At 42.9% G+C, this 19330-nt stretch overlaps 1 protein-coding gene across 3 annotated transcripts in view; it reads left to right on the top strand.

The window, feature by feature from the left end:
- The window catches only part of LOC127631333 (potassium voltage-gated channel subfamily D member 3-like), a 164804-nt gene that overhangs the window by 39880 nt on the left and 105594 nt on the right, over nucleotides 1–19330 (top strand). The gene's annotated exons all lie outside the window — the stretch shown is intronic.

The following is a 19330-nucleotide window of genomic DNA, read 5'->3' as shown; positions in this document are numbered from 1 at the left end:
AGCATTTCTGCGCGTGGTGCATGTGTGAGAGATATGCAAGCATGAGGTGATCATATGGTGAATATGTAAATATAAAGAGTAAACACATTTTATCTAATGTACATTATTATATTTATTTGTTATACTTTAGAATCTTTAAACTCCAATATAAGCCGGGTAGCGTTTCTGGGCGCCTTGCGCCCTCATCCGACCAAATTATCATAACCCTATGTTATAACAGAATATTTAAATCATCTACAGGATTATCATTTACACTGTGTGCAGTCTTGTGAGTTAAAATAATACCACCTCAGTGAATTATTTAGTAAATAAAGAATCATTCAGCTTATTGGCAAAATTCTGTATGAATATAAATAAAGAGTACATTTTAAAAGGTATCTGTATTTTTTGCATCTATATGTTATTATGTTATTTTAATCAAGTAATGATTTGTCAAAAAGTAATTTAATACATTCAGCATGAAATAAAACATTGCAGGAGTGAAGGAAGCAGTAAGCTCTCAGCTTGTACGTCTTCCCTATGGTGGATAATGGGCAATTAACTGTCGTTGAGTGTACATAAAATATACACTTGAAATTAAGAGTGCATTGTGGGTAAGAATGAGTGAACAAAAGTAGAAAACGAGTGGCTCCCTCAGAATTCAGACCCTCCTACAAAATGGTGAACACCCAAAATAGTGCACTATATAGCGAATGGGGGGACGGTTTCAGACACAGAGAGTGTTACGCGACTGGGGTTAGTGCCCTACACAGGCAGTGTACTCTGTGTTTAGAGAGCTGCGGTTCTGCTGTACAGAACTAATTATCTAAATTATTTCGACACTGAAAACTGTAACTACAGAAATAAGAATCCATGCAGGACTTTTAAAGCTATAAAATAGTGAAAGTAGGCATTAATAAAACATGATCCTACTTTGGCTTATATTTCAGCATTATGTACATTGTCCCTGTGGGACATTTTGAAGTTTTCACCTTAATAATTACTAGAAACATTTCCAAACCTCTCTTCTTATTGACAAATTCATCCAGATCTGACAAGAGCCCTTAAAGGGATAGTTCACACAAAAATTAAAATTCTCTCATCAATTACTCACCCTTGTGCCATCACAGATGTGTATGACTTTCTTTCAACTGCTGAACACAAATTAAGATTTTTAGAAGAATTTCTCAGTTCTTTTGGTCCATAAAATGCAAGTGAATGGGTGTCAAAGTTTTAAAGCTAAAAATAATAATAATAATATAAGTCAGCATAAAGGTAATCAAAAAGACTCTAGTGGTTAAATCAATATCTTCAATTGTGATGTGATTGGTGTGGATGATAAATAGATTACTTTCACATTCTTCTTCTTGTGATTTTGGTGAGTCACATTCTTCACTGCATATCGCCCCCTGCTGGGCTGGGAGAATAATGTCTAGCAAAAAATGACAAATATTGATCAGATTCTCAACCACACCTATCATATCACTTCTGAATATATGGAGTCTTATGGATTACTTTAATGCTGCCTTTGTGCTTTTTGGAGGATCAAATTGCTGACACCCATTCACTTGCATTGTACTGACCTACAGAGCTGAAATATTCTTCTAAAAATCTTAATTTGTGTTCTACAGAAGAAAGGAAGTCATATATATCTGGGATGGCATGAGGGTGATGAGAGAATTTTCATTTTTGGGTGAACTATACTTTTAAAGTGATAGCTCAGCCATAATTTCCCTACCCTGATGTTGTTCCAAACCCATGTGACCTTTTGTATTCTGTGGAACTCAAAAGATGTTATACAGAATGTTAGGGACTGACAGTCTCAGTCACCGTTCACTTTCAAAATATAGAGGGGAAAAACACATTCACTGAAAGTAAATTGTGACTCAGGCAAATTGTGACTTCATTGCATTAATTTATTCTGTCTAATATCTCCTTATTGTGTTGCATAGAAGAAAGAAAGTCATACGGGTTTGGAACAACATGATGGTGAGTGATGACAGAATTTCCATTAATAATAATAATAATTCTGTAATACATGTTAAATATGTATTATGTAATGGAATATAGGGAAGTTAATGTCCATTATGACATTTGTGAAAGTAATGAGTTATTCACTACTTGAGTAGTCTTTTAATTGGATACTTTCTTACTCTTACTCAAGTAATTATTTATGTTAGTACTTTTACTTCTACTTGAGTAATTTGTTTTAAAGGAACTGTACTTTTACTTGAGTACAGTTTATGGATACCCTTCCCACCTCTGCTCATGTGAATGCTCCCCAATTCATTGAACTGTGTAGAGCAAAGATGCCCAAACTAGGTCCCATGGACCAAAGTTGGCCTCTGTTGACATTTAATTTGGCCCACCGTAACGTTTATTCATAAAGGAGGGGAATCTGGACAACTTTAATAGTTGAATATAATACAGTTTGCAGAGCCTGAAATTCGGCACGGGATTGCGGGTATTGTGCCCAATTTTTATATTTCCCTCAATTTCCATGTGCATAATGAGGGAAATTCCCACACACTTTTATTCACTTAACAGTGTAGCTGTGAATTAGTAATTTAATAGATACAGATGAACAAATCAAATCAATAAACTTGTATTTGTATCAAAAAAGTAAATCCACTCTTTTTCTCACTTTCTCTCATGTGTAGCTGCCAGTGGTGTCAGAAGTGTGAGGAAGTGCTTTGTCACATAGTTACTGAACATAAGATGTTACAGATGTATAAACCTTTCTAAACCTGTTAATTCAACATGCAAATAGTGTTATGCCACGTCTCCATAAGCAAGTGACATGATAAAATTATATCGTTCCTGTTTATAATCAACAAAGTTGTTAGCATTGCAAGCACTGGGCCTTTCATATCTTGGTGCTCCCTCATTAGTCCCACTTAATGCAGCACATTTGCAAGAAAGGCAGAAATGGCAATAATGCTTTGTGTAAAGCACCAGCTGCATGGTGGAGAGAGACACGTAAACACCTGTTACATTTTTCATATCCATCTCTAGTTCCATCCAGGGTCGGAAGTTAACGGGGGCTCTGGGCAATAACAATTCCCCTGCAATCTGATATAGCTACAAATTATTATATCCATTGTGTTCTTCAATTGAAGTTTTGCTGAACATTATTTGTTTTGTGCCGTCCGTTGTGCAGATGTTGCCGAGTCAGTGGTGGATGCCTTCGCACCATAATCTAGAACAGACGTACACATCACTTCTCATGCTGTGCATCAATTCGGTGTCTTGCTCCTAAAAAATACCATATGCTACAATGTAGTTAATAGTCCACAGTCTTTAAACATATGGGGAGGGAGGGGTGCATCTTAGAGCAAAGCTGGAACAGAGGCATTTCATGTGTTGGACTGATCATCTTTAATTCTCTATTAACAGAGACAAGTTTGCCTCGGCCCTCATTAAAAATAGATAGAGACAAGCTCTCCACTCGGCTAATGACACCTACCCTCCTGCACACACATACACACACTCTACTGCTGAGGATCACTCTAGTCTTTTTGTCCCACTGTTTAAATTCAATTTAGACATAAACGACTGCGTTTACATTAATGCTTCATCAAGACGGGCATTGGCGGAATTATAAAGTGTATTTGACCATTTAGGTGCATTAGCGCTCAAACATTAACCACTTGTCAATCAAACAGCATGCAGCGACAGACGTCAGGTAATAAAAAGTCAATCTTTTATATTTCATCTAGATCAACCAAACGGTTGTGCTCTTGCTATTGTAATTGATGTAATGAACACCCCTGTTCTAGATGGAAAACATAGGCTAAATATAGAAAACTACTCAAAAATTTGATCGAGGACATCTCTCTTTTTTCTGATAAACATCTAGATAATTTTATTGCCCAGCCCTATTGATAAGATTGCATTCATCTCTCACAGCAACCCAATAATCTCAGTGATAGATAGTTAAATTACAGGCTACATTATAGACACACAGAATCTAGTAATTATAAATAGAAATTTACCTGGATATGTTTCTTCAAATTAGAAGCAGGATAAATGCTGATATCTGGCTTGAGCAAGTTAAACTCACATGATCAAGCAATTGGCCTTTTCACTGCAAAAAGGGTGCGGCCGAGATGTTCAGCTGTAAACTGTGCTTGAGGCACCATAACAGATGGGGCCAAATCGGCAGCTGCTGTTCAAGTTTTTTGGTGTGATTTGATTTGACGGGAATCAAGACTCTCCCTAGCCAATCATGATGAAAAGTACAGTTACAGCACTTATAATATACTCAAGTAAAAGTAAAAGTATACAATTTTTAAACTACTTAAAAAAGTAAAATTCTTGGGGAAAAGTAGTTAATTACAGTAATGTGAGTATTTGTAATTCTTTACTTTACACCCCAGGTTGTTGTCCCTTTGTTATTGTCTCGTGGTGACCACCACAGGAACTACAAAGAGCACTGTGCCACACAGCAGCATGTTTTTGCACAATCTGGACCTTCATGTTCAGGCTGACATGTACAACAGTGCAGAAATGTTCTCAAGCTGAGTGGCTTCTGCTAGTGACTGTAACCACCATTACCGTCTGATGCCACATGGTCTGGCACCATGCCAAACACCCGGCAGCCATCCCAGAGTGGACACGACTAATTTACTACTGGAGTTCCGCCCCCTGCATTATGGTGTAATAATAAATCAAGGGTGGACTGGAGCGGATCCAGCTAATGTGGCATTGGGGTAACACTCACTTAGTAATGCAAGGCCTTCAATGTGCTTAACAACTGAAGTAATGTGCAGACAATAATCGTTACAATGTGCATAATAATTTTACATCTATCCACAGTCAAAGTAAACATTTTGTGTTATGCAGCACAATCTCAGACAGTATTTTATGTTGTTTTTATTTGAGTGGATCAAAGTGATTTAAAGGGTTAGTTCACTCAAAAATGAAAATTCAGTCATTGTTTACTCACCCCTGTGTTGTTATAACCCCAATTGACTTTCTTTCTTTTTCTTAAATCAAAGAGAGAAATTGTGAATACATTTTTTGTGCTCAGTGAAGTCTTACAATGGCAGTTCATAGGGACTACCTATTTAAACTTCAAAAGGATGCAAAAGTCTAATTCAAAAGTCTAATAAATTATTCCATGAGACTCATGATTGTTATTAAAGGCTACGATAAGGTTTGGTGATTCTACACACCTGGTCCTGTATTAGGCTAATCAAGCCTCTGAGGTATAAAGGTCGACTGCAGAGGATTGTGTGGGAGAGAGAGATCATTAACGGACATGACCGTCATGTGGCCGCCGACCACGAGGGGAGAAGGGTTTCCGGAGGATAATTCCAACCCGGTTAACGGACCCCCTGGCGTGGTCAGGGCCGCTGCCAGGGGTGCAGGAGTCGCCTTCCGGCAGCTGAAACGCGGCGGAGTTTAAGACCGCCGACCGCGAGCAGGGAGGGGCTCACTGGTGACCGCCTGGAGCTGGAGAACCACTGCCAGGGGGCGAGGGAGACCCTTTCTGTTCCCCGAGAACACGGTGGGGCATTCCGTCCGCCAGGGGCTGGAGGACTGCCTCTGATCCGCCCGGAGAGGCGCGGCTGTTGTCCGATAGAGGGTGGAGGAGTGGCCAAGGAACAAGCTGCGGAGTATCGGAGAACTGGCAAGTTTTTTTTTCATCTCTCTCTCCTCTCTCTCTCTCTCTCACTGTCGCTCTGCCTTGGCCTTTTCCCTCTTTTAAATTTTACAGTTTTTGGGGGGTACTACACTGTTACAGGAAGTACCCCCCATTTTAATTATTTCTGTTTCCCTCCCCTTGTCCCCTCCCTCATCCAGGTAGATGGGATGACCTGCCGGCAGACAGCGCAGAAGGCGCGCCCTCCCCCAGGGAAAAAGGTGGAGGAAGTACGTCAGGCCGGGGGCTCCCCAGCCTGAGAGAACGAGGGAGGAATGTGGCAGGGCGGAGGGCGGGGCAGGGTCGTGATCCTAATCAAGCCTCTGAGGCATAGGTGGAAATCGTGGGGGGGTCGGGGGGTCAGGACCAGGACCCCCTATCTGAGGGTTGTCCCCCCTAAAATATCATTAAAATATGTGTATTGTAAATAATATAATGATAGATTCTTAAAATAATTGTTTAAGAAATAAAATAATACAAATGCAAACGGGGCAACAACAAAAAAAACCTTGGTGTCCCCTTCAAAAATTGCTCTTGAGAATTGTTATGTTTATTGTCCCCCCCCCAACATTTTGATGAAATTTTCGCCCCTGTCTGTGTGTTTGTGTCTTCTTTTAAGTTTATCATTAAACTATTATTTATATTGAAAAGCCGGTTCTCGCCTCCTCCTTTCCATTGAATACCTTTACAGTTATTATTTAATGAAACTGTTGACCGACCGTTGCTCTCCTCTGCATGTTCGTGAAACTGCACAAGCTCCGTATCTGTCACGGGCCGTTTAAGCAAAAACTAATTTTGTTTATCTAAAAATAGGTCTGCCAAAGTGATGGTAACATCAGAACACAACACGACTGCACACAAACCAGAGAATAGAGCTTACTAAACATGTTTGAAGAGTTTGTAGTTGAAGAATAGATGCATTTCTATGCCGAGACTTACATGTAGACCAGAGTACTCAATCAAACAGAAAGTTAGAGGAGGCAGGAATGTCTAAATGTCCATTGTGTTCTGTTGTTAGTATCACTGTGGCACAAAATGAAAATGAGTTTTCGCTTGAATGCCCCATCTCGCGACAGATACTACTCTTGTCTCATTAATGCACACAGGAGATCAATGGTCGGTCAATAGTTTCACCAAATAAAACATATGATTTCAGATTGTTTCTCACCAAACCTTATTGTGTGCCTTCATAACTTTTGTGAGTCTCATGGAATAATTTATTCGACTTCTGAATTATACTTTTGCAGCCTTTTGAAGCTTGAAGTGGTAGTCACCATAAACAATTGTATGACATCACTGAGCAAAAGGTTTTGTCACAATTCCTCCCTTTCTGTTGAGAAAAAGAAAAAAGTAATAAAGGGTTATAAAACATAGAGGTGAGTAAACAATTACTGAATTTTCATTTTTGGGTGAACTATCCCTTTAATCTATACAGTACTTGCCCACTTTTTCAACCGTCATTCAAATTTTTCATAAGGGTTTCATAAAGTATTTCATTTAACAGTTCTAGGCCATGAACCAATTTCCCTCCAATTTTGTATAAATACACAGACACTTTTAACTTGTTTTCCCTTTCAGCTTTTTATTTAATAGCTGTTTTTAAAAATGAGAACAAGTTACATTACATAAAACACTATTAAATTAAGTGATTATATTAAACTGATTGTATATTTACAAATATATATTTAATGAATTTTATTTATGAATATATATTTCATGAATTTTATTTAATAATTTTTATTTACTGAAATTATTCATTTCAATTAATCGATCCCTAGCCTATAGGCTATAACTATAACCACAACTAGAGGTTGCTGGTCCAGGATGGTTACATAAATGCATGAGTGCAGATGTGATCATCTTCTGTCCACACCATAGGTGATAGTAAAGTGACACGAATAGCGAATTGCTGCTTAAGAATCAGTCAAGCATCCCGTATGTGCTTTGTTTTCCGACGAGTGAGAGATCAGCAATGAGCAACAGCCAAAATAAATAGAGAGCGCAAGAGGAGAGAATGGCATTGGGAAGAAGGAGACCAAAAATTATTTTAAAATAAAAACATCACCCATGTCTCCTGAACCACTGTTTCATTATAATTGTCAGCTGTTTTTTCCCATTCTGTGCAAATCAGTGCAATAATGGGCACTAGCCCGTCTTGATGTGTAATCAAGAATGAACTCTCCCATTGCTATGTGCGTGTGTTTGTAAATACATTTTATCTTGGTGTCTGTGACGAAAGTTGTGTGATTTGTATCCATTTGTACCCAGTCTGCGATCAGTCCTATAGTGTGTGCTTGACTGTAGTATATGACCATCCGACCATCTGTCTCTAGCATCTCTGGCATGCACAGAAGTGCCATGCGCTGCCATGGTTTACATTCAGTTAATGCATCAGATAATTGTTTTCTCCCACCCCTGGGAGAGTGCATTCCATAGTAATAGAAAGCAGGTGACCAACAAATTGTTCTGTTTAACGGTGGCAGCTGCTCTGGTCAAAAACATAAGTATTTACTCTAAAAAGCAATTTTTTGTCCTTTGATAACATCAGTATTGCATCTAAAGGTATTTTTAGCAGCTGTTTGCAATTAATTAGCAGTTCATTAGCACGTATCTGTTTTCAGAAGGTGAACAAACACTGTTTAAATGAAATGATTAAAGTTCGTAGCCCTTATCAAGCTTTCCTGTTGGCTGTTGAAGTTTTGTAGAGCTTAACACTGTTTGAACAAATAGTCCAAGTGAGGAGAGCCATGTGCATTTGTATTGATGGTTTCATTTTTCTGGTCTGAGATGCCAATGTGAATTGATGCAAAGGGGTTACAAAACTACTCCAAATCTGCACCCACACAACTGTGTCCCACAATGCCTCCCACCTAGACAAAGGCTAATGAGGAAGAGCTGACTTTTGACCTCAATCTCGCCACCACACCACAGTGACAAACATGCCCAGACTATCAGATTAGACACACACATGCACATGCAGTCACGCACATGCACACAGAACCACATCTTGTTTTATATATGAGCTTTTCTGCAAAAAGGCTGCCCAGACATGTCCTGTGGTTTGTGGGGTTAGTGTAACGGACCCTGACCCTCGGTTCAGACACCTAACTGCAGGGTGGCATGGGACCTTTTGTGCCCTCAGTCAAGCCACTTTCCCTCTACAGTATTTCATGATGTGAGCATAAATCCGTGAATTGCAGCCCTTCATTTCAATTTATGTAGATCAAACATGACAAACTCAAACATGGCATTTTATCCTCTACTACAGGCGGAAATGTACATTAGCTCAGACGTCAACTGGAGTACCATATGGCCCAAGTCAAAGGTTATAGTGGTTGTTTTCTCTCCGATTATGGCATAATGAGTGGCGTTATTACAAGAGTCACATAACGATTTCTTTGTTTGAACACAAATGGCTGGTGTTATTCCCTGATGCCAGATTTCTCTTACCTCAAGGGATTAGACGTGAGTATTTCTGTTAAAAAAAATGTAGCTCAGCCTCTACCATGCATTAATGAATTCTATAAATATAGATGTAAATGACTACTATGACATGAGCAGTCATAAAGAAGTGGCAGTGTACAAGTACTGCTTTTCATTACTGACTTTATATGCAACATCAGTATAGATTTTGGTTGATTTTGTTGTTTGGTTTTGTTTTCCAGCTATGAAAAATAAAACGAATCGGTTACCTAACGTAACCTCGGTTCTCTCTAGATGAGGGAACGAGTATTGCATAAGCTAGCTTACGCTACGGGAAAGATTCATCTTTTCTGAGATATTGAAGCCAAAAAATTATCCTTAATTTTGTATCCATTGTCAACGCAGTGCAGCAGCTGCATACCTTGAGCGGGCTAGCTAGCGAGCTCATTGGTTGCTCTGCGGCAACTGCTGCAGCCTATAGATCTAACTTGAGTGAACGCTGCGTCCAATGACAGCGCTCGCGCCGTCACTGTATCAAAGCCCGCCAGAATGGGCGTGGCTACGATGCATATAAGCGTAAGTTCGTGAGGCTGGAACCCTGGTTTTCATCGAATGAAGCTGAAAATCGCCGTGGCGCGAAGCACGGCCGGCTACACAATACTCGTTCCTCATCTAGAGAGAACCGAGGTTACGCTACGTAACCGATTCGTTCTCTTATGAGAGGTTCTCTCAGATATGCGTAAGCTAGCTTACGCCACGGAACCTATTTTCAACGCCGCGGCGCCAAGCATCCACTGCATGAGCCCCAGGGGTGGGGGACCCGGGAGCCCTTGTGAGTGGGGAATAATATTTGGCCGGCAAGAGTGCGGGCCAGTGTGTGTGTAATACATAAGCACATAGTGGGAAGGGAAAGACAGAGGCGCGTGCCGGTCTGTGTGGAATGTGTCCCGGCCAGTGCAGCTCACCAGGGGAGCTGTAGCGTATTAAACCGCTAGTAGTTTTGCCTGCAGGGCGGGCACTTCCAGATTGTAAAATCTGACAAAGGTGGAGGGGAAGCCCAGCCCGCTGCCACACATATGTCGTGAATGGAAATTCCGCTGGACCATGCCCACGAGGAGGCCATGCCTCTAGTGGAGTGAGCCCTAATGCCTAACGGGCATGGTAGGTCTTTTGACGCCGCACGCCGCAGCAATAGCGCCCACTATCCCTCTAGACAGTGTCTGTTTCGAGGCGGCAAAACCTTTGGTGCGCCCTCAGAACGAAACGAAAAGCTGCTCAGAGCGCCTGAAAGAGGCGGAGCGCGCAGTATACAATCTCAGTGCTCTGACTGGGCAAAGGAGATTGGCGTCGCGTTCGCTATCGGATGCTGGCAGCGCCGATAGGGAAATGATTTGTGCTCTGAAAGGAGTACCGATCACCTTGGGGACATAGCCGTGTCTAGGCTTTAAAATGACCTTGGAGTCACTTGGTCCAAACTCAAGACACGCAGCTGACAGACAGCTGCGGAAGGTCTCCCACACGCTTAACTGATGACAGGGCAGTTAGAAAACGGTTTTGAGTGAAAGGTATTTCAAATCCACGGATTGAAGCGGTTCGAAAGGGGGCTTTCATAGCTTCGAGAACTACAGAAAGATCCCAGATAGGAACCGATGGGGGCGCGGGGTTCATCCTTCTAGCTCCCCTGAGGAAGCCGGATGACCAGCTCATTTTTTCCCAGTGACTGGCCGTGCAGGGGTTCAGCGAACGCCGCGACGGCCGCCACGCACACTTTGAGCGTGGATGGGGATCTGCCCTTATCCAGCAGCTCTTGTAAAAACACGAGCAGCTGACGCACACCCCACATGTCCGTGGGTCCAGGTCTTTGTCGGTGCACCATTTTGAAAACACAGACCATTTGGACGCATAGAGTCTTCTCGTGGAAGGGGCTCTAGCGCGTATGATAGTGTTTATTACTCCTGGCAAAGCGACGGGTAGTCGCTGATCACCCACGCGTGCAGCCCAGCTCTGGGTGGGGATGCCAGATCGTGCCGCGAGCTTGAGAGAGGAGATCTGCTCTCACTGGAATGGGCCACGGGCTGTCAGTGACAGCCGCGTAAGCTCCGGAACCATGTCTGATTCTCCCAGCCGGGCTATGAGGAGCACCGAGTGACGCTGCTTCCTGATCCTCTGCATTACCTGTGGCAATAGCGAGACGGGAGGGAAGGCGTAAGCGGGCGGTTGGGCCAGTCCTGGGCCAGCTGCCCTCGCTTCGAGAAAAATACTGGGCAGTGAGAGTTCTCGTCTGACGCAAAGAGGTCTATCTCTGCTCTGCCGAATATGCTCCATAACTTCTGGACTGTTTGAGCGTGCAGGACCATTCCCCTGGGGAAATATTGTCTCTGGACAGTCTGTCTGGGCCGTCGTTCAGGTGGCCTGGCACGCGCGTCGCCCTCAGCGAGCGCAGGTGGCACTGGGACCAACTCAGTATGTGTTTTGTCAGATGGAAGAGGTTCCTGGATCTGACAATCGCCCTGACGGTTTAGATAGGATACCACAGATCTGTTGTCCGAACGGACCAGGACGTGGTGACCCTGAATGACCGGGAGGAAGCGCACGAGCGCGTACTCAACCGCTATCATTTGCAGACAATTTATGTGAAGGAGCTTTTCCTGAACTGACCATAGGCCAAAAACCGGAGAGCCCTCGCGAGACCGCGCTCCAACCCGTGTTGGACGCCGCCTGTCGAGATGACTTTTCAGCAAGGTACAGCTCCCATCGCCACTCCTCGCTGATACCATTCGCCACTGCCCAGGGCTGCAGAGCTGAGATACAGGTCTGAGTCACTCTGATCGGCTGGCGCCCGTGGCCCAAGCCCGGCGAGACGCGCGGGTGTTTAGCCAATGCTGAAGCGGGCGCATGCACAGTAAACCCAGCTGAAGTACTGCTGCGGCTGAGGCTATGTAACCTAGCATTCTCTGAAATTTTTTCAGAGGCGTGAGGCTGTTCATCTGAAAGGACGCGGCTAGTCGCTGAACACGGCGCGCGCGCTGTGTAGATAAGCGCACCGTCATCGCCATGGGGTCTAGTTCTATTCCAAGGAAGGAAATTGCCTGACTGGGCTGTAGTGAGCTCTTGGTCCAATTGACTGCAAGACCCAAACTGTTCAGATGACTGAGGAGAACTGTCCTGTGAGACAGAAGCTCCGTATGTGACTGTGCCAAAATCAGCCAATCGTCCAAATAGTTCAGAATTCGCAAGCCCTGACTCACGAGGGGTGCGAACGCCGCGATCCATGCACTTCGTGAAAGTACGGGTGCTAAAGACAGGCCGAACGGAAGGACGGTGTATTGATAAACCTGGCTGTCGGCTGAATCTCAAGAATGGCCTGTGACTGGGATTTATCTGAATCTGAAAGTAGGCATCTTTCAGATCGAGAGAAATAAACCAGTCCCCTGGCGCACATGCGCGAGGAGTTTCCTGATTGTAAGCATTTTGAACGGTCTTTTTGCGAGCACCTTGTTCAAAACCCTGAGATCTAATATTGGTCTGAGGTCACGCCTTTCTTGGGGACAAGAAAATAACGGCTGTAAAACCCCGACTCGCTCAGAGAAGGTGGCACTCTATCTATGGCCCTTTTGCACAGAAGGTTTGTTATTTCTGAACGAAGCATGCAGGCTGCTTCTGTGTTCACAGTAGTTTCGAGTCACGCTCTGAAGCGGGAGGGCGGCGATCGAACTGTAGCAAATAGCCCTGTTTTATTGTGCTTAACACCCATTTGATATCCCTGGGATAGCTTTCCACGCTTTGAAGCGTAACGCTAGAGGGTGAATGGCCAAGTCGCCTGATTGCCGCACACAGCCAGCTGAACAGAATGTGTGAGCGTGCTTACTGTGCTTGTGCATGACTGCTCGCAGACAGCAGGGACAGGCTGTTCTGTGAGTGACTTCCGATTGAGGTGAATGGGGAAAGAGTCACATCTGTGAAGTGATGCGCGAGCATAGTCACGGGCATGGGACTTACATACAGAGAGGTGTTTGCTGCCGCGTGACAGAGCGGGCAGAGAAGGGCGCGCGACGGATTTGTGGGCGCTTATTGACTCTAACACTCGAGCTGGCTGTGCCCGCTTTATGTGAGTGGGCTCTGATAGGGACACGGAAGTGTATTGCTTGTGTGTAGGGGTGAACACTGGATTGTGGGCACATTTTCTACACATAAGGCATGTTTGCTTTTTACAAGATTTCTTTGGGTCGCCGTGAAAACGGCATTTGAGTGCAGGCAAGCGGGCAGTATCACCGGCTTGTTGGCTGCTGAATCCACCACTGCAGTAGCTTGAGAGAAGGGGACTGACAGGGGCTAAGCTTTGACGGTGGTCCGCCACGGGCGGACTGAGCCGCCGCTTCCTCAACAAAGCTAGGAGGACTTCGGTTGCTCAGGTTTCAGCGCAATCTTAGGCCGAGGCCCGCGGGGGGCGGCGGTCTGCGGCGGCTGTCTGTGCGCGTTCTAGGGCGGCCGCCCTGTCGACGCTGAGAAGTCTGGCTTTGCTGAGCTGGGCGCTGTGAAGAGGCTAGTGCAGGAGGCTGGTCACGTGGACGGACTGCAGAGGAGCTAGCGCGACGAGGCAGGAAGAGATTCATGGCTTGGGTGGCTTTCTGGACTTCCGAGAAACGGTCAACAATGCCACTCACCGCGGAACCGAAGAGACCGGACGGAGAGAGCGGCGCGTTGAGGAACGTGGAGCGTTCAGCTTCTCCCATGTCGGCTAGCGTTAGCCATAGGTGTCTCTCGGTCACAGTCAGCGTGGCCATGCACTTCCCTAGGGCTTGAGCTGCAGCTTTGGTGGCGCGAAGGGCGAGATCCGTCGCGCTCCTTAGATCTGAAACAGCCTCTGGGTGCCTGCCTTTCTCATCCCACTCTCGAAGAAGGTCCGCTTGGAGGATCTGTAAAACGGCCATGGAATGCAGAGCAGATGCGTCTTGGCCGGTGGCGGCATAGGCGCGGCCAACACAGGCGGAAGTAGTTCTGCAGGCCTTAGACGGAGCACTGGCTTAGACCGCCATCTCGCGGAGGGCGGGCAAAGGTGTGCTGCTACCGAATCCTCGACCGGGGATGGAAGAGTAGCCCTCTCGGTGGCTCGCCCAATCGAGCCGCAGAGAGGTGGAGACATGGGATCAGTTCCTGGCCGAGAGAGGCGCATTCCACGATTTAGAGAGCTCGGCGTGGAGCCCGCAGGGTCGACATCGGAAGCTCCTCGCAGAGGTCGCATCCGCCGTCAGCGAGGGCGAGCTCTGCATGTTCCAGTCCCAGGCAGAGAGCGCAGATGAGGTGGCGGTCTCCGGCGCTGAGAGGGGCGCGAGTGGCGCAGGTGGTGCGAGGCATCTTTAAAAAGACGCTCGTTGCTCTTTTTGTGAAGTTCGCTGAGGAACTAGCTTGCTCTAAAAAGGATACGTCGCCGGATGGCGTAGCTCGCAGGATGGCTGAAGGTGGCGAAGACAGCCGGCTTCTTCGAACGCTGTCCAAGCTTGCTAGATGCCCCTCGAACGGTGACGCGGCTTCTGCAGTTCAGAGATGCGAAGAGCTTCGCTGAATAGATGAAAATCAGGGTTCCAGCCTACTAACTTACGCTTATATGCACTCTAGCCACGCCCATTCTGGCGGGCTTTGATACAGTGACGGCGCGGGCGCCTGTCATTGGACGCGAGTTCACTCAAGTTCGTCTATAGGCTGCAGCAGTTGCCGCAGAGCAACCAATGAGCTCGCTAGCTAGCCCACTCAAGGTATGCAGCTGCTGCACTGCGTTGACAATGGATACAAAATTAAGGATAATTTTTTGGCTTCAATATCTCAGAAAAGATGAATCTTTCCCGTAGCGTAAGCTAGCTTACACAATACGAGAGAACCTCTCGTAAGAGAACCTGATCTGCATTGGGTACACAGTCGTTTAGCTCATTAATCTGTTTCTCTTGCTCTCAAAGAAATTGTTAGACATGGTAAAAACACACACGGGTGAATTCATGTAACTCTTATGTGCAATATTTCCTCACAAAAACCAGTACCTTATTTATTAACCACTCGCAATCCAGTTTAGCCAGTCATTGTCATTCTTTTCAGCGCATGCCTCTTTTTTGTGTAAATTTGGCTTATCAAAGATTGTGCTTTTTTCCACAAAACTTTATTAACAATATTTGTGTTGCGCAGTAAACATTGTGAAATTTCCGCTGGGTAAAGCCAGCGGCAAATGTAAAGAGATGTTTGTGAATTTTTTCGTTAAATTATAATAGTGGTAATTTAACAAATTATGATCAAATAATGAGGTAGAGCATTATAAATCAATGTCGATCCAGATTCAAGGTGTAATCAAGTGTACTTTCACGACTGAGCACTCAGAACCAACTCACAAGATCGAGAATTTCACAACACATAAACTACATTTTGGGAGTGCTTGCACAGTTACATGATTTGGATAATTATTTTAGTAAATCAGGCGGTAAACAACACAGACAGGATGTGCAAATAAATTACACTATCAACAGTGAATTCCCCCCTCAGTAGCGCCATTTGTTGCTTTCTCCATCCACCATTCACATTTCAGAACCATTTGCAGTCCAGTCTGGATCATGTCGTCTAATCCTGATTATTCTTTTTAAATTTCATTTGAAAGAATTTAGCGGATTATAGGGGTCAGAAATATGTTATCAAGTGCTTGCACACATGCTTTTTATCTGACCCTCACTTTCCATCAGGTTTCAGATATTTGATGTACCCACTAGATTTAAAGGGCACAGCAAGCTTAGTGCCATCTCTTCATCTCTCTGCCTCCGCCCGTCATTTCCCAATCTATTTCTCTCTCTTTCTGTTTATGAATTTTGTAACCTACAGTTTTAGTACCTCTATGTACAGTATTTGTGCACATGTGTGGATATTTGTTTTGTGTGCCCTTTGGTGTTTAACTGCGCTCAGATTATTTATCTCTCTCTCATTTTTTCTATTGCATGCACTGCCTTTTGGTTGCCAAGCAACCGATTCAATGTTTTATCAGACGAGATGCAGTAGGTGTTAAAGCAGGGTGTTGTACTGTACCATTTTAATGAAGACACACCAAGGAAATGGTATTGTTAAAAAGAAAATGTATTAATAACAAGAATATGATTACATTGTTATTTTTATATGTGAGTGTTCATGCTCTTGTTTGGGATTTAGTCCTCTCTGGGCTTGATCCACCAAATCACCTCTAAGAACCACTCACTTACACACGCACATACACACACATTTGTTTTCCTATCATGTTGGGGACTTTCCATTGACTGCTATTGTTTTTATGCTGAGCAAGTGATATATTCTATCCGCTAACCCTATACCTACTCCTAAACCTAACCCTTTAATTACAGTAATTTTCATTAAAACATTAGTAGTATGTCTCAACAATGTAGGTGATTTCAGGTTTTACTTTCATTGTGGGGACAATTCCCCCAACTCTGTTGCAAGTGAAGAACAGGGCACATTCTCAACATCAAACACATAGTTATTAAAGAAATGTCAAGAATCTATATCCTAAATGTGCATGTGACATACTGTAGTACTTATAGATACTTTAACCACTTTGAGGCTGATTGTTTTGATTTAGGTTGATTAGCTTGACCTTTACTAAAGAAAGAATGTAGAACTCCACACTCCCTGTCTGAATAAGTTAAAAGCATATCACAACATATACAGTACTTTAATTTGCTTAGAGTACAATCCATTACACATAAAGTCAGATTTTTGTGCATTGAGCTCAATGACATAATTCAAATATTACTTATTGATGTTGTCTGTATGGGTAACAAATACATTTTGGCTTGATTTAGTCATTTGGAACAGAGCAATTTATATTCAGGCCATAGCACTCCTTCAGAGTCTGATGATTTAAAATGCTGTTAAATATCACCCCCAGACAGGCACTCTCACAAAAACCAGTTTCTGAAGATTTAACTTTCCTCATATGATTTAGAGTAATGAGCTTTTGGCGTCAGATGAGAGGAAAGCAGGCTGAACTTAGAATGCTTTCAGGGCAACAGTCTTTTTGACATTTTTCAGATGTTAGATCTTGTGAAGGTGCTTGAGTGGATGCCAAGTTTGGTCTTTTGATCTTTAATTTCATAATTAGTTAGATGAGTAACACAATTTTTATCACAGATTTCTGTATTAGTGAATTTGTATTTTTATCTACACATTGTCATATAAGCATCCAGTCAGTGAATAAATCAGATGGCAAAGTTTTGTAATTGCTCAGTAATTCGTTAGACTAATTCAAACCAATAACTTATGAGTTTCTGTTTTGTTTTTAGTTTTTTTGGACAAATTCATTTTCAAGAAGAAGCTTGTATGAGTCATTTGTTAACCAGACTAGTCACACTGTATGTTTGTATTAAACATTCTGTTACAACAGTATATTCTACAGTATTTTATTAAATGTATTATTTCTCAGTTCCCAGTCTTTTGATCACATGTCATACTAAATCTGGTGCTGTAGATTTAGAAACATTGATGTTACAAACATGACTTTTTAATCGTTTTGATAGTCAAATAGTCAATTTATTTCATAGAATTTCTTCATGACCTGAATGATTGTGTTTTTTGTTGTTGTTTATTTGTTTGGTGAATAAGCATTTATGTGTTTTCAAAAATTGTTCATGACTGTTGTTTGTGTGATGATGATGTATCTGATTTGAATGTGCTTAAATCTGGCTTTACCACAATCTTGCATTGTGTGACCGTTTAAATGTGCTTCTAAGCTTTGTTTTTGCTTCTTAAGCTTTAGATTTAAGATCAAAATAATTTCTTTCTTATTTCTTCATATTTATTTATACTGTAGCTAAATATAGAAAATGTATTAACTGTGTAGTGTAGTGTTGTCACTCATATATCCATGTATGTGTGGCACTGTCCGGAGATTACATGATCCCAACAAATGAAGAAAAACTGAACCTCCCTAAAGGGCTTTCGCTGATCCTTAAGTAATCACGTGGATGCATAGAGCTCCACAGAAGTGCCTAGGAGAAGATGTTTGAGGTATGATTGTCATCCTGTGGGTTTGTAAGCGCTGACTGAGATCCATCTCATGCATTACCTCTTCTCATAATAGCACATCTCCCTCAAGACAGACAAACAGTCGGTTTTTCTCTCTCACTCTTCCTCTGTCTCCTTTTCTGTTTCTCTCTGCCATAAAGCTATTATGTCATTTTGTAAATCTGATTGCTTTGTAATCTCTCATGTCCTAGCAACAGGCATTCCCAGAGGAGCTTTGGTCGTTTGTCGTGCTCTGTGAGAGGTGCAGGGAGTCTGTGTGTGTCTCGTAATGACTGGAGCCCTGTGGAGATCACATATCTCTGAGAGAAGATGTTGATCAAATGCCAAACTCTGTTTATTTATAAAGCACACATAAACTCTGACCAGCAGACAGCTGCAGGGATCACACAGCTGGAATAAGCCCCAAAGCAATAAGTGTGTTTACATCTTACACTAATTATACTTAGTAACCTGACAAAGTGTAAGTTCGTGTAAATGCCCTACACCCTGTCTACACCAGATGCGAGCGCCGAGGCATGTCACGTCAAAAGCATATCTTTCCATTATTATCAATGGTGCTGTCTACAATTGAACCATTCGTTGCGGCGACCGTAAAAGTCGTCATGCCAAGTCATAAGAAGACAAGCACAAGTTTAAAACTATGAAGTCAAAGCCTTATTTTTTCTTTAAAAAATATGTTGTTTGTAATGTATTTCATCCAGAAATGACCATGAAAGGGAAGCAATCTTTAAAATGTTTGAGTTGTTAAAAGAAGGTACAAAATACACTCCTTTTTATTTTTATTTCTTTATGTCTTTTATCTTTCATAAAAGCATTGTACTTTTGAACATCTACAGCAAATGCACGACAGTGTCATTTATACAGCGATGTTGTTGATTAATACCAGCTGTGTTGTAAATGCATGAGCTCGTCGTAGGTGATTAAGTCATAAGTTTCCCAATGTTTAGAGGATTTTCACTATCTTGGCTTGGCATTGATTATGATCCAGATTATTATTGATGATGACGTTGTTACACCAACCTCTTACATTTTCTGCAAATGCTTAATATTATTGAACAGTAGCTTGTGAGCACCAGGAGTCAGTAGTAAGAGCAATGCGCTCCACTTTCTCAAGCTGCTTACACACAATAGCCTTTGTGTCATCATACAAATTTCTCAACACAACGTTAGTAAAGTGTGAGTGGCCAGATAACTTAAATTCTGGTTTCATCTCTTCTAACATGTTTAAAAGGGACT

The sequence above is a fragment of the Xyrauchen texanus genome, chromosome 37 (assembly GCF_025860055.1).
Source record: "Xyrauchen texanus isolate HMW12.3.18 chromosome 37, RBS_HiC_50CHRs, whole genome shotgun sequence".
Lineage (NCBI taxonomy): Eukaryota > Metazoa > Chordata > Actinopteri > Cypriniformes > Catostomidae > Xyrauchen > Xyrauchen texanus.
This window is presented reverse-complemented; position numbering and strand designations above follow the sequence as displayed.